This window comes from Palaemon carinicauda, chromosome 10 (assembly GCF_036898095.1).
Source record: "Palaemon carinicauda isolate YSFRI2023 chromosome 10, ASM3689809v2, whole genome shotgun sequence".
Classification (NCBI taxonomy): Eukaryota; Metazoa; Arthropoda; class Malacostraca; order Decapoda; family Palaemonidae; genus Palaemon; species Palaemon carinicauda.
In genome coordinates this window covers 25,776,269-25,793,768 of record NC_090734.1, presented here as the reverse complement: position 1 = coordinate 25,793,768, position 17,500 = coordinate 25,776,269, and positions in this window count along the sequence as shown.

Sequence of the window (17,500 nt, the reverse complement as noted above, 5' to 3'; positions counted from 1 at the left end):
TGCCAGCAAGTTTTGTACTTCCATAATCTGACTGATTTTGATAGAATGTTCGTTCACCAAACTCATAATTTGATTAATTGATGTTAACTGATTCATTAGTTCTGATAAAACTAAGTCGTTTTCATGTTCTAAAAACTCAATTTTCTTATTTTGATTACTGATTTTAAGACAATTTGAAATCCCTAAGCCTAAACTTACAACAGATCCAAAGATGTTTAGTGCAGCAAAAATAAACGGGTTACGTCTTTCAAGGTTAGTGTGTCTTACTGTCCACATCAGAAGGTCACAAGCCAAAGATTCTGCCTCGTAAGTCTTATTTTGCAAGTCTTGTGATAGCATTTCTGCTACTTTTAGTGTCGGTGCAAGCGAACTCTCTGCATTAAAAGGAAAATGTTGTTTTTGCATCTCATTTAATGAAGCAGCAAACCTTGAAATGTCGCTCTTTAAGCTAGTGACGTCATTCTCTGAGAGAAAAATAGCTTGTATGTTTACTTCTATAACTATGTTGCTTGCAGTAATAAAAATTTCTTCTGTTCTCTCTACTATAGGGCCATATCTAAAATCTATACTTTCAGTTTTAGGGCTCTTCCCACACGAGAAAAATGTCTGAGCGAACATTATCGCTCCTAACAATAAAAACTTCATTTTGGAAACTTGCAATGAGAAAAATATATATAATTACTCCTGTATTAAGAATTAAAAAAAATTTGACATACAAATATCATACAAGTTTAATAGATAAAAAAAAATTCCCTCACTTCCTTCTCTCTTATTTTAATTTCTTATGTGAGCCAATGGTACAATTCTCTCATCAGTGGGTTGGGATACATTTTGAACTCTGAACCTATTGGCCGTTAATGTTTCCAAAATGTTAAATGGGCCTTCAAACCTAGGTGTTAGTTTGTAATTGAGTCCTTTACATACATTTACCTGTATGTATATATTATCACACACTGTATATGTTTTAGTCGGCTTCGCTATTTTATCATGATTCCTTTTCATTATGATTTGTGATTCTTCTAAATTCTTTGAAAGATATCATAACGACTTTTGCTTGCATTTATAACTTCCTTTAAAGGATTTGATAAATTAATTGTAGGCGTTAATACATGGAAAGGCATTCTAACTTGGGTACCATACAATGCCTTGTGCGGCGACATTTTAATTGATTCATGATATGAGTGATTCAGAGTACTTAGTACCGCAGGTATTGCAATATCCCAGTTGCGGTCTGATCCCCTTAGTGTTAATCTTAATGGTTAAAAGCTTCCTATTCGCTCTTTCCACCAGCCCATTCGACTCTGGGTGATATATCATGGTATTGATTTTCTTTATGCTAAGGAATTCACACAATGAGTTAAGGAAATGATTATTAAATACTCCACCCGAGTCTGAGATTATCTTGTGTGGAATTCTATGTTTACAGATGTAACACTCGTAAAACTTCCTAGAGCATTCAATTGTAGTTTTAGTTTTAAGCACTATCAGTTCTGTATATCGAGTCAAAGCATCTACAATTACTAAGAGGTGCTTATTTCCTCTGTCTGACTCGTAAAATCCTGTTAATAAATCTAAAAGTATTCTTTCAAAGGGTTGATTGTGCACTGGATAAGCCCCTAGGCTGACAGGTGAATTCGTGTACCCTTTGTTTTCCTGACAAGTGCGACAATTAGCTATGTGTTTTTTTTATATCTGTAAGCATTGTATGCCATTAAAACAATGATTTGGCTTTCTGTGACATTATGGAGAACCCCAGGTGTCCATGCAATGGATTTGCATGGAACCAATTTAGGACAGTGGATATAAGTGAGATTGGTACCAATACCTGGTCGTTAGTTACATGTGGTGTATTGCGGGTTTTCCTTGTCACGGTCCTACACAGAATATTGTCTTTGATTATATAATTCTGCTGCGTATACTTTATATATTCCTTTTCCTTAGGATTTCCTTTCAAAGCATTTATGATTTTTTCTAATTACTGATCTTTTCTTTGCTCAGTTTGTAATAATTCAGCCCTCCAGCCCAGATCTTCCTATTCAGATACAGTTTTAACAATAGGCATGGATGTTGATATGTCTATTAATTCAGCTAATGGCTCTGTACAAGATGACACGGGGTTGCGTGATAATGCATCAGCAATGATATTTGCTTTCCGTGGTAAATACCCGATCCTCGCGCCAAAGTCTATGATGATCAAATGCCACCGAGTTCGTTTGGGGCTGTGACTAAAGTCTTTAAAGAAGTCGGTTAGGGGTTTATGATCAGTAAGAACCTTGACGGGATAACCGTATATCATGAACTTAAAATGCACCAGTGAATTAACAATAGCTAGCCCTTCCTTGTCTATTACTGCATGCTTACTTTCGGAAGTTCTCAGTTTACGTGAATAAAAATCTTTCAGGAAAAACGGTTTTGCATATTGCTGAAGCAATACCCCACACTCCTAGGTCTGAGGCGTCTGTTACAATGAAGAATTCATTACCGAAGTCAGGAAATTTTAAGATACGAGAACTAGACAGTTCATCTTTCAAAGTATTAAACGCCTGTCGATGCTGCTCAGACCATATGAAATCTACGCCCTTCTTCATAAGATCAGTTAGGGGAGCGGCTATTATTGAATAGTTGCGTATAAAACGCCTGTAATATCCACTACACCCCAGAAATTGCTTTATTCCCTTGACATTAGTAGGTATTGGAAAGTTACGGATAGCCGACACCTTATCGTGGACTACTTTAAGACCTTTGCTAGACACTGTAAAACCTAAATAGACCAATTCCGTCTTGAAGAATTCACACTTACTAATCTTTACCCTTAAGTTATGCTGTCCTAGTCTGTAGTACTAGTTCCAGTGTACGTAGATGTTCTTCTAAGGTATTAGAAAAGATTACAAGGTCATCCATATAGGCATGTAATATATCCCCTAGTAAGTCTCCAAACAATATGTTAATCATTCTAGAAAATGTTATGGGAGCACAACGTAAACTAAAAGGCATACGCAAAAATTCATAATGTCCTCTGGCTATGCTGAAGACAGTGTATGGGATACTATTTTCTTCTAATGATATCTGGTGAAAGCCTTCAAGTAAGTCCAAACTGGTAAAATATTTATTCTGACCTAACAAAGATAAAATATTGTCAGCACATGGCACTGGGAATCGATCAGAGATCGTTTCCTCATTTAAGCGACGGGAGTCTACGCAGATACGAAAGGTTCCATATTTTTTCAGTACAACTATTAATGGAAAATTATAAGGGCTGTTCGATTTCCTAATGACCCCTTCTTCTAGCATTTTACCTACTTCATCATTTATCTCATTCTGGAGTTTCATAGGGAGTTTGTATGAGGGTACATAGATAATTTTCTGCTTGTCTTTTAACCTTATTTGATGTTCGATAACATCTGTTTTTCCTAAGGATTCATCCGTAGTGGAGAAAACATCATGATATTCGGTTAAAAGTCCAAAAAATGTCTGCTGAATTTCCTCTTCTTGAATGTCTTTATTGATTTTATTTTTAATAGATTGCAAAAGGGATTCATTCGTAACTGATTGAGCATGATTGATTTCAGCGACGGTAATTTTTGTGAATTACTAAAGTGGTATTTAAATGATTACAGACTTCAATATTACATTGTTGTTGTGAGCCGACTGTATAAATAGCTTGTGTGACGGACAATCCGTTACTTTTCAAAGTGTCGGAAAGGATTAATATTTCAGATCCGGCAAAGTTTTCTTTACTCGCTCGATTATATTTGAAGTTACGTTCGGCTCGATAGATTGCGTACAAGATGATATTACGGGTGAACGAGAATTCTGTTGGGTCGCGTATATTATTTCTTTATTAATGAGACAAGTGATTGATTCTTCAACGTACGTCACTGTTTTATTCGTCGTCTCCTTTTTATCCAAAACTGATTTTAAGGTATTAAAAGACTTATAGAATTTTCCTTCGATATACACGCCTTGTTTGGTAGGAGCTAAGATAATGTTTTGATTGCCCATAGACGGGTATCCTATAATTACAGCTGGATACATATCAATGTTTTGTACAACGACAAAAGTATCGGCAAACCTACGCTTACCAACCTTGTACTGAACATGAGTTACGCCTATTACATTTAATTCATTATTTCTTATACCCGAGAGCCTTACTCTGGACTTCTCTAAAGGGAAGTTCAAAAATAACAAATGATGAGTCCTCAAATCCATGATATTACGTGGACTACCAGAGTAAAAAAATAATTTAAATAATCGGTGTTCTAAATTTACAGCATATAATGTTGGTCGTAACTCCTTTTGGCTTATTATTGTGTGAATTTGTTGCAAATTTACGGGAGCCTGCACTGATTTATTTGATTCGGCCGTGTGTTTCATAGGAAAATCTATTGTTTCACAATGATCTAATAAAACATTAAATGGATTATTTGATACTACTGATGTTGATACGAATGACCCAACATCACTCTCTTCCCCATTGGAGCTAATTATGTGGTATTTGCTTTGCTCTGCACATTCTGAAAATTAGTCTGACCTTGCGAGTTCTGGCTAGACGGCCCAGGATCAGAGTTATTTGAAGAACTATTTGTTTGTTTTTGATTTTGAACTGCATTGACGTTTGGCTGTTTCTTCTTTTTGAACTAAGGATTTTTCTTTTTATTTCCATAGGGAATTTACTGTGGAATTGACTGCGTGTTTCTAGGATTCTGTTGTTGATTACGCGAATAGCATCGACTATATGAATGAGATGAACTTTTATGTATTGAACAAAATCGCATTCTGCAGTCTGCAATCAAGTGACCTTGACATTTGCAATTATAACACGTCATTCCTGCAACTTGAATATTGTTATTAAATACGTTTACATGTTGTGGCTTAGTTTAATTTTTTGCAAAAACTTGAGTAAGCAAGGGATCTAGGTCAGTACACTTAGACATGTGTTTCCTTATCTGTTTGTACACATCTAATTCTGTACTTTCGGGCGTTAATTTTTTATCAAAACAGCGCACTAAAGCCTTTGGCAACATAATTGTCATGCAAGTTAAATACAATAATCATAAGAAATCTTTCATGGCAATGTTATCTCCAATAACCCATGTGGAATTACCTAAAATATCTTGATATTCATTAAGCCTTTCGGCAATGAGAGCTGCTCTTTCTATAACATTAATCTGAGTCAGAGTGGCTTGATTAAGTGTATTTCTTAATGTCAAAACTACATATAAGGCTTCTTCACCGCCATAGATTGCATGTAGCCTAACTTTGAAATCGTCCCATGTAACTGCCTTTTGAAAAGAAACTCCCCTAAGATACGCACTTGCATCTCCTTTAGAAAAGTCTGTAAAACATTTAGCTTCTTGTAATTGTACAAATGGGTCTATGATATGTTTTGCATTGAAGTGAGCATCAACTGATGAAATCCAAGACTCGACATTCTGAGGTAAGAACCCATTGACCCGACCTTGAAAAGGAAGGATAGCTGATATGGCACTCACTAGGGTTAGTACCGGAGCGGGGTTACTAGGTCCGGGGGTAGGGATACTTTGTCTGGGATTTACAGGAGGTGTCATGTTTACTTTACCTTTTTTTCTATCTCTTCGATTCCTTGCGATCCTATCAAAATCTCTATATGAATACAGACGTCTACTGCGTAAACACATAAGCACTATACAAATAAAGATATGTTGCAGATTATAACACAATCCCCAAAAACAATGAAACTAAGACAAAGATATTTCCCGAGAACTTCTGAAAGAAAACGGAATTAGCACAGAGAAAAAAAGATTCTAGATGAGAATTTGAAGTTGAATACAGTTTCCTTTAATGAAGGAAAAATGAAGATTTGCAAAAAACCCACCCCAGCAATAATGGACGATCGACTCATGCTAACAAACACTTCACTGCCTAAACTGAATGAATAAAGATATGTACTTAGCTTTCAGTATATATGGGCGATGGTCGATGTCGTCATTTCCTCTCTCTCTCTCTCTGGTTTGCGAGAGTTTAGCCGCTGGATAAATGCTTCGATTTGATTTCCCATCGTATTGTTGAATGTTTTATTTCCTGGATGTGATTCCTGAATGTTTGTTCAGTATACGTTGATAAAGTTGAATGCCATTCCGTCGTCTTCTTAAGATGTTGATTTAAGATCCTGTTCCTCAGTTTTTATAATATTTATAGTGTATGTTCAATGCGTTCATTTCTTCTGTGGACGTAGATACTTCGTCGTAATTGTAGATTCATTACTGTTGTAACTGGTAAGTATTACAGTTTATATCGCTGGTTCTTAAAGTTGAATCGCTGCCACCAATTGTTGGGGTGGTAATGTTACAAACACATATTAGTTTTCTATCTCATGTCTCTTCAATGTGATATAGATTTGTTGGACTTGTAGGTTACTTCTTCTGAATAAGTCTAGTTAGGTTAACTTTAAAACAGTTTATTAGTAGCTCCATCACAGGAATATGGATGGTTTGGTCGGATAACCATTCCGTATGACAATTGAAAATATAACTGACAAAAATATAGGTTTTGGTGATGACGTTGTAAGAGTTATATCAGCATTTACTACAATTATGATTACACAAGATTACTACCGGAAGCCATCTGCTTCCGTGCAGATACCAAGAGGTCAACTGTTTCTCACGGGATGCTTGTATTATGTTGACGTTACATACAAAATGTTTACCTACGCAATGATTTAGCTTTGTCTTACTCACCCATCCTGTTGTGACTTGACGTTCACACTCCATCCCCCTATGATCCATTTGGTCATAGGTTTATAAATGTATATATATATATATATACATATATATATGTATATATATATATATATATATATATATATATATATATATATATATATATATATATATATATATATATATATATATATATATATATATATATATATATCCATATCTGTCTATATATATATATATATATATATATATATATATATATATATATATATATATATATATATATATATATATATATATATATATATATATATATATATATATACAGTATATACTGTATATATATAAATAAATTATATATATATATATATATATATATATATATATATATATATATATATATATATATATATATATATATATATATATATATATATATATATATATATATATATATATATATATATATACATATATATATATATATATATATATATATATATATATATATATATATATATATATTTATATATATATATATATATATATATATATATATATATATATATATATATATATATATATATATATATATATATATATATATATGTATGAAAAGACCGACCCATCATTTTTAGAGAGTATAACTAATTTTTCTGAAATCACTTAATGGACCTTTCGGAAAAGTGACCCAAGTGGTTTTATGCTGGCATTTTGGAGGGGTAAATACCAGTTGCCTGTCACTACCTTTATTCTTTAAGGATATCCAAAACAAAGAATAGAGAAATGGAATAATATTTTTTCAAAATAATAAAAGTATTACCACTTAGATACTGATATATATTTTACAATGTTACTCTCTAGTTTTAAGATTGATTAACATTGAGATCAACGTTAGTGTAATGTTGGAAACCTGCTACCGTCATGGCTAAGGAATCACATTGTTAAATAGTACTGTACCAACCGTGTTTCACACAATTGTACATAATTCCTTTTGTATATATTATGCTTGTATCTTCGCTCCTCCCTCGCACTAACAAGAACATGAAAATTCCTGTCTGGTTTTTCCTCTGTGATATTGTCTGTCTTGTGAACTTGTCATGTCCTGTTGCCTTGAGGTTTTGTATATAATGAGAGTGTTCCACAACAATATAACTCAGTCGTTTCCAATCTGCCTTTGATTTCACAACTCCTCTTTCGGCCCGTCACATTGGTGACCCCGGAAGTCGATTCGCTCTCACCGCCTTCCACCCCCACCCCCTCGCCCCTTCATTGTTGGTACTATGGCGGACTCTACGGCAGTTGGTGCTGTGGCCGCTCCATTCAAACTTTCATCGTTTGCCAGCGGAGAGGCGTTTGCTTGGTTTCAGCGCGCAGAAGTCCAGTTTCGTATCAGGGGCGTGACTCGCTCAACCACCAAAGCAGATTATGTTCTCGCGGCGATACCCGAGGACACCTTCCCGGAAATATCCGACTGGCTTTGTGAACAAGGAGACACCCCAATAGCGTATGACGACCTCAAATCATACCTTATGCAGCGGTACTCGCCGTCTCCAGCCGCCCGTATAGCAAAGCTTTTTCAGCTCTCGCAACACTGTTGGGGGACCAAAGGGCTTCGCTTGCCCTCATGGAAATGACCAGTATCGCTCGCCTTCAACCTGCCGCAGACGGCTCTCCTCGTGAGATGAACCTACTCCGTGCCCTTTGGATACGCCGTTTACCTGAACCTGTGCGCGCTGCCATACCCGATGTCGATAGTTTACCCATAAAGGACTTGATGACCAAAGCCGACGCCCTTATGGACAGCCACTTCAAGACTCCATCAACGCCTCCACCCCTGACGACGAGGATGCCTATTCAACGTCAACCGAAGCTGACATGAATGCCGTAGGACATACACGCCTACCCCGTGACGTGCCGAAGTGGCGACAAAGCCGCCCACCACCCACCAATCGCTTGCGCCCCAACGAACGACTTCTACAGCCACTTTCTACCTCCCATCCACCGCAGTTTTGCTACTACCACTTCAGATTCGGGGCAACCGCGAAGAAATGTGCCAAAGATTGTCAGTGGCCAAAAAACGTGTAAGTAGGCCATCGCTTGTGGCGGTGGCCTCCCATGTTTCTAATCTTTTCTTTTTACAGGATGCAGGAACGGGCGTGCGATTTTTGGTAGACACGGGTGCTTGTCGTTCTCTTTTGCCAAGGAAACTCTTCAAGGCACAACGTAGTCTGTCTACATCTGCCGACGTCTGCTTGGAAGCTGCCAACGGATCTGCGATACCCACCTACGGTTACGAGAGCCTCACATTATCATTCTGAAACGGTAAATTCAATTGGAAGTTTCTCGTTGCTGACGTCACAATGCCAATCCTTGGTGAGGATTTCCTCTCTCATTTCCACCTTCTGGTCGATGTCGCCCACCGACGATTGGTCAACGCAGACTCGTACTTGTCGACACCTCTTCAACCCGCCCCCTCTAACCTCGCTCTCCACATCAGCGCACCCACGGATGCCTACGCCCACCTCCTCACGTCGTACCCGGAAGTTTTCCGTCCAGAACTTCGCCAAACGCCCACGGTTCCTGCCAAGCACGGTATTTATCACCATATCAAGACGACGGGACCCCCAGTCTTCGCAAAATTCAGACGTCTGGCACCGGAACGATTGGCAGCCGCCAAACAGACGTTCGCCGAAATGGAGAAAATGGGCCTTTGCCAAAAGGCCTCCAGCCCATGGTCGTCACCCTTACACATCGTTCTGAAGAAAGACGGCTCCCTCCGTCCGTGCAGGGATTACAGGCGCCTGAACATGCAAACAGAACCGGATCACTACCCCCTCCCAAACATTGCCGATGTAACATCCTACCTGCACAAAGCGAATGTTTTCTCTACGCTCGACCTCCTGAAGGGGTATTATCAGGTGCCTATGAACCCAGAAGACATCCCCAAGACCACCATCACCACTCCGTTTGGCACATACACCTTCAATTACTCCTGTTTTGGCCTTCGTAATGCTGGGGCAACGTTTCAAGGTCTCATGGATGGCATCTTAGAGGACCTCCCTTTCTGTGTATGTTATGTGGACGACATACTTGTGTTCTCCTCCTCAAAAGAGGAACACCTCCGTCACCTGCGCATCGTGCTTGACCGCCTGCAACAAAACGGCCTTGTAGTCCGGTACGACAAGTGTACCTTTGGCGCCAACGAAGTGTCGTTCTTAGGGCACCGTATCACTCCTGAAGGAGTCCATCCCCTCCCTGAGAAGGTAGCAGCCGTTCAGAATTTCCCCACGCCCTCGACCGTCAAAGCTCTGCAGGAATTCTTGGGCATGATCAACTATTATCACCGCTTTCTGCCAGCCATTGCCGCCACTCTTGCTCCCCTCTACGCCTCCCTCAAGGGTAAGCCAAAGGACTTGAAGTGGGGTCCCCTTCAAGAAGCGGCCTTCTGCTATTGGTGCAGTACTCGAGAAGGTGGTCTAAGGCTCGCCCCGCCCATTGGCCTTCTTCAGCAGAAAACTGTCCAAGGCAGAATCGGGTTATTCTACCTTCGATCGAGAATTGCTGGCGGTGCACTTGGCTGTCCGTCACTTTCACCATTTCTTGGAAGGTACGCCTTTCGTCATTCGCACAGACGACATGCCTCTGGTGCACGCCTTCACTCGACAGTCTGACGCCTGGTCCGCCCGTCAACGCCGGCATCTCTACGCCGTGGCTGAATACGTCCCTGGGAAAATGAATCCCGTTGCCGATGCCCTGTCAAGAAACACGTTGGCTGCCGTTCAACTGGGATTGGATTACAACGCCCTGGCTGAAGCCCAACGACAGGATCCAGAGTATCAAGCTTGTAGGACATCTTGCACGTCCCTCCGTTGGGAGGATTTTCCCCTCGAAAACTCCAACACCACCCTCCTCTGTGACGTCAGTACTGGTAGACCGCGACCTTGGATTCCTGCTCCCATGCGCCGACAGGTGTTTGATTTCATCCACGGCCTTTCACATCCCTCGTGCCGTTCTACTGCACAGCTGCTGAAGGTAAAGTTCATTTGGCACGGCATTTCTAAGGATGCTAAGGATTGGGTCCGTGCCTGTACTTCTTGCCAAACTTCCAAAGTACATCGACACACGGATTCAGGAGTGGGCACCTTTCCTCAACCTCAGCGTCGTTTCGCACACATTCACGTCGACGTTGTAGGCCCCCTACCCACATCACAAGGACATCGTTACCTGTTTACCGTCATCGACCGCTCCACTCGTTGGCCTGAAGCCATTCCCATGGAAACTGCAACGTCCGCCTCATGTACATCTGCCTTACTCTCTGGATGGATTTCAAGATTCGGTATCCCTGAGCATATTACTTCTGACAGGGGAACCACTTTCACCTCTCAATTATGGACGTCATTAGCGAATCTCCTGGGCATCACCCTACATCAGACAACGGCCTACAACCCCGCTGCCAATGGAATGGTTGAACGTTTTCATCGCACCCTCAAAGCAGCTTTGATATCCCGCTGCAAGGATTGCAACTGGTTTACTCAGCTTCCCTGGGTCCTCCTTGGACTAAGGACTACTCCTAAAGACGCCCTCGACGTCTCGGCAGCCGAAATGGTGTATGGCGACCCGTTGGTCGTCCCTGCTAAGTTTTTTCCTTCTACAACCTCCTCCGACGATCTCCAGCGCATACGTCACGTCGTGGGAAAATTTACTCCGTGCCGCCAGACTTACAAGCCCCCAGCGAAGCATCACATACCAACGGACTTGCACTCTGCAACGCACGTCTTCCTGCGCAACGACACCAGCAAGCCACCGTTAACGCCCCCTTACACGGGACCTTTCCTTGTGATCCGAAGCAGTCCGAAAGCATTCCTCCTAAACATTCGGGACAAAGAAGACTGGGTCTCCATTGATCGTCTAAAACCTGCTTATCTTCTGCCAGATGACCCGCCTACAGTTCGCCTCTCTAGATCAGGGCGCCCTATTTAACATGTACAGTATGTCATTTTTAGGGAGGGAGCCATGTACCAACCGTGTTTCACACAATTGTACATAATTCCTTTTGTATATATTATGCTTGTATCTTTGCTCCTCCCTCGCACTAAAACGAACATGAAAATTCCTGTCTGGTTTTTCCTCTGTGATATTGTCTGTCTTGTGAACTTGTCATGTCCTGTTGCCTTGAGGTTTTGTATATGAGGAGAGTGTTCCACAACAATATATACTCAGTCGTTTCCAATCTGCCTTTGATTTCACAACTCCTCTCTCGGCCCGTCACAGTTCTAAATTACCGTGCCATGGGTGTTACTCAAGACCTCCCATATTCTACCTTTTAAGTACTTTTTTACGTATGAATTTCCGAATTATGATCATGACCTATTTAGGCTACACTCCTGCTCAGGGAAGTACTATTTATATGCATCATTACTATATTTATCATCTTTAAGAAGCCTGCATATTTCTTTGATAATAAAAAAACTATATTAATTTAATGTTTTCACAAGTGTTGCATTAAAATAATAAAATGTTTATTTCAGCTGAATAATTATGTTCTCATATAACTCGAAAAATTAAAAAAAAAGCTTAATTCTGCGTGTTTTTTTTTTTTTATTCTTTTTTCACGGGTGAGAACTTAATGTTGAATATTTATGTCTTTGGAGACTATTAATTCTGGTCATTTATCTTTCTTAGCTGTTTTTATATTACCTTTGTCTCTTCCAACATTTAAAATAGAATAAATAATAAACGAGGACGTTTAAGCATTATAAGGAATAAAGATGTAAACTTTCATATATTGAACTGATCTCAGGTGTGCGATATAGCCTCGCTAATACACCCTATTTGAGAGACAAAGACCGAGCGTTTCAGAGCTATTGATTTGCCCTTAATGTGACTTCTTGCCTCTTTGTTTAGAATAATTAGTGGGGCAATGCAATCAGAGAGAGCGTTCTTTTCAACAAAGAAGTAATCTTGAACCATGAAAGATTAAAACTATTTATACCATATATCATTGAGATAAAGTTTTACCCATTAGTACATAAACCTAAACCTAAAATTTACACATTGGAAAAAACCGCGATATTGGCCGATAAAGCATTTTCTTCAAGAATTTTCTCAAATATTCTTACAGTTTTCAGCCACATCTCTTGACATTAAGTTAGACCATTCATTTATATATATGTATATTTTTTAACATTCTTTTTTGATCGCAAGTGTTTTTATTATCATAATTATGAAGGACCTCAGTTAGCCACATGTATTTATATACCGTCTATGTTTCAGTATTTTTATTCTTTCAACCGTTTTTTTTTAATATATTTTTGATACCAAAGCAATTTTAAGCAATAATGTATTATTAATTTCTAATGTAAATGTAATTTCGTGTTTTATGTAGCCCTGATGATGGGAATGGATTCCCGAAACGTTGGTGTGCAATAAATATGTAAAATGACCCGATTTCTTCTTGCTATCACCTTCATCCTTAAATTTAAGCTTGCCAGAAGCGAAAATCTTACTACTTATATATATATATATATATATATATATATATATATATATATATATATATATATATATATATATATATATATATATATATATAACTTTATTAGTTTCTTTGCATATGGAGTGTTTTTTTTTTGGGGGGGGGGGGAATTTCCGATTACTGTTAAGAATAAGGTTCAGCTTCATGATATAAGTAGGAGTTTAAGTATTTCCTATCTGTGCTCTCCTCCCTCCTTCGTAACCTTATTTAGTAATATGTAAGTTTTCTATATTTGGGCCCCTGATTTATTGCTTATGTGTTGTATATCTATTCATCTGTCTTAGGGATTTATATTTTAGAGGTTAGGTCATCCTTTCAGATATTTATTCTAAGGACGTGATTTTTGGTCTTGTTGTCACAAGGCTGACCGATATTTGTCTGTTCTGTTAATTTCAATTTGTAGTTTTATGTGTATATCAAACATTGTTAAGTTTTTTTTTTTCGTGTCTTCGTTTCCATTGACCTTTTTTCATTGAAAATTTAAAAACACTGACCTCTCTTTCCAAATGCTCTAAATATCTTGCACCATGGCCTCACCCGAGGTCGTAACACACACACACACACACACACACACATATATGTATATATATATATATATATATATATATATATATATATATATATATATATATATATATATATATATATATATATGTAAATATCACCCACGAAATGCATTTAATACCGAATTCTATCTTGGGAAAACATATCCACTTGGAATTCATTTTATGGTAACAGCTTCTGGCCGGGTGGTGATTCGAACCACCACCTGTACGGCTTGAAACTATGCTGGCAGGGACCCTAACGACTCAGCTATCAAGAGAGACTAAAAGTTTATGACAAGTCCCCCTACATATTCCTGTCGAATTCAGGATTCTGTTCATAGACTTGAAATAGACCCATCTCCACCATGATAGCTGAAATCGTGAGTTTGCAACACGTGGTTATTTTAATGAACATATATCACAAGCACACGTGATTTTAATTAATGTAAATATCACCCACGAAATGCATTTAATACCGAATTCTATCTTGGGAAAACATATCCACTTGGAATTCATTTTATGGTAACAGCTTCTGGCCGGGTGGTGATTCGAACCACCACCTGTACGGCTTGAAACTATGCTGGCAGGGACCCTAACGACTCAGCTATCAAGAGAGACTAAAAGTTTATGACAAGTCCCCCTACATATTCCTGTCGAATTCAGGATTCTGTTCATAGACTTGAAATAGACCCATCTCCACCATGATAGCTGAAATCGTGAGTTTGCAACACGTGGTTATTTTAATGAACATATATCACAAGCACACGTGATTTTAATTAATGTAAATATCACCCACGAAATGCATTTAATACCGAATTCTATCTTGGGAAAACATATCAACTTGGAATTCATTTTATGGTAACAGCTTCTGGCCGGGTGGTGATTCGAACCACCACCTGTACGGCTTGAAACTATGCTGGCAGGGACCCTAACGACTCAGCTATCAAGAGAGACTAAAAGTTTATGACAAGTCCCCCTACATATTCCTGTCGAATTCAGGATTCTGTTCATAGACTTGAAATAGACCCATCTCCACCATGATAGCTGAAATCGTGAGTTTGCAACACGTGGTTATTTTAATGAACATATATCACAAGCACACGTGATTTTAATTAATGTAAATATCACCCACGAAATGCATTTAATACCGAATTCTATCTTGGGAAAACATATCCACTTGGAATTCATTTTATGGTAACAGCTTCTGGCCGGGTGGTGATTCGAACCACCACCTGTACGGCTTGAAACTATGCTGGCAGGGACCCTAACGACTCAGCTATCAAGAGAGACTAAAAGTTTATGACAAGTCCCCCTACATATTCCTGTCGAATTCAGGATTCTGTTCATAGACTTGAAATAGACCCATCTCCACCATGATAGCTGAAATCGTGAGTTTGCAACACGTGGTTATTTTAATGAACATATATCACAAGCACACGTGATTTTAATTAATGTAAATATCACCCACGAAATGCATTTAATACCGAATTCTATCTTGGGAAAACATATCCACTTGGAATTCATTTTATGGTAACAGCTTCTGGCCGGGTGGTGATTCGAACCACCACCTGTACGGCTTGAAACTATGCTGGCAGGGACCCTAACGACTCAGCTATCAAGAGAGACTAAAAGTTTATGACAAGTCCCCCTACATATTCCTGTCGAATTCAGGATTCTGTTCATAGACTTGAAATAGACCCATCTCCACCATGATAGCTGAAATCGTGAGTTTGCAACACGTTGTTATTTTAATGAACATATATCACAAGCACACGTGATTTTAATTAATGTAAATATCACCCACGAAATGCATTTAATACCGAATTCTATCTTGGGAAAACATATCCACTTGGAATTCATTTTATGGTAACAGCTTCTGGCCGGGTGGTGATTCGAACCACCACCTGTACGGCTTGAAACTATGCTGGCAGGGACCCTAACGACTCAGCTATCAAGAGAGACTAAAAGTTTATGACAAGTCCCCCTACATATTCCTGTCGAATTCAGGATTCTGTTCATAGACTTGAAATAGACCCATCTCCACCATGATAGCTGAAATCGTGAGTTTGCAACACGTGGTTATTTTAATGAACATATATCACAAGCACACGTGATTTTAATTAATGTAAATATCACCCACGAAATGCATTTAATACCGAATTCTATCTTGGGAAAACATATCCACTTGGAATTCATTTTATGGTAACAGCTTCTGGCCGGGTGGTGATTCGAACCACCACCTGTACGGCTTGAAACTATGCTGGCAGGGACCCTAACGACTCAGCTATCAAGAGAGACTAAAAGTTTATGACAAGTCCCCCTACATATTCCTGTCGAATTCAGGATTCTGTTCATAGACTTGAAATAGACCCATCTCCACCATGATAGCTGAAATCATGAGTTTGCAACACGTGGTTATTTTAATGAACATATATCACAAGCACACGTGATTTTAATTAATGTAAATATCACCCACGAAATGCATTTAATACCGAATTCTATCTTGGGAAAACATATCCACTTGGAATTCATTTTATGGTAACAGCTTCTGGCCGGGTGGTGATTCGAACCACCACCTGTACGGCTTGAAACTATGCTGGCAGGGACCCTAACGACTCAGCTATCAAGAGAGACTAAAAGTTTATGACAAGTCCCCCTACATATTCCTGTCGAATTCAGGATTCTGTTCATAGACTTGAAATAGACCCATCTCCACCATGATAGCTGAAATCGTGAGTTTGCAACACGTGGTTATTTTAATGAACATATATCACAAGCACACGTGATTTTAATTAATGTAAATATCACCCACGAAATGCATTTAATACCGAATTCTATCTTGGGAAAACATATCCACTTGGAATTCATTTTATGGTAACAGCTTCTGGCCGGGTGGTGATTCGAACCACCACCTCTACGGCTTGAAACTATGCTGGCAGGGACCCTAACGACTCAGCTATCAAGAGAGACTAAAAGTTTATGACAAGTCCCCCTACATATTCCTGTCGAATTCAGGATTCTGTTCATAGACTTGAAATAGACCCATCTCCACCATGATAGCTGAAATCGTGAGTTTGCAACACGTGGTTATTTTAATGAACATATATCACAAGCACACGTGATTTTAATTAATGTAAATATCACCCACGAAATGCATTTAATACCGAATTCTATCTTGGGAAAACATATCCACTTGGAATTCATTTTATGGTAACAGAATCCTGAATTCGACAGGAATATGTAGGGGGACTTGTCATAAACTTTTAGTCTCTCTTGATAGCTGAGTCGTTAGGGTCCCTGCCAGCATAGTTTCAAGCCGTACAGGTGGTGGTTCGAATCACCACCCGGCCAGAAGCTGTTACCATAAAATGAATTCCAAGTGGATATGTTTTCCCAAGATAGAATTCGGTATTAAATGCATTTCGTGGGTGATATTTACATTAATTAAAATCACGTGTGCTTGTGATATATGTTCATTAAAATAACCACGTGTTGCAAACTCACGATTTCAGCTATCATGGTGGAGATGGGTCTATTTCAAGTCTATGAACAGAATCCTGAATTCGACAGGAATATGTAGGGGGACTTGTCATAAACTTTTAGTCTCTCTTGATAGCTGAGTCGTTAGGGTCCCTGCCAGCATAGTTTCAAGCCGTACAGGTGGTGGTTCGAATCACCACCCGGCCAGAAGCTGTTACCATAAAATGAATTCCAAGTGG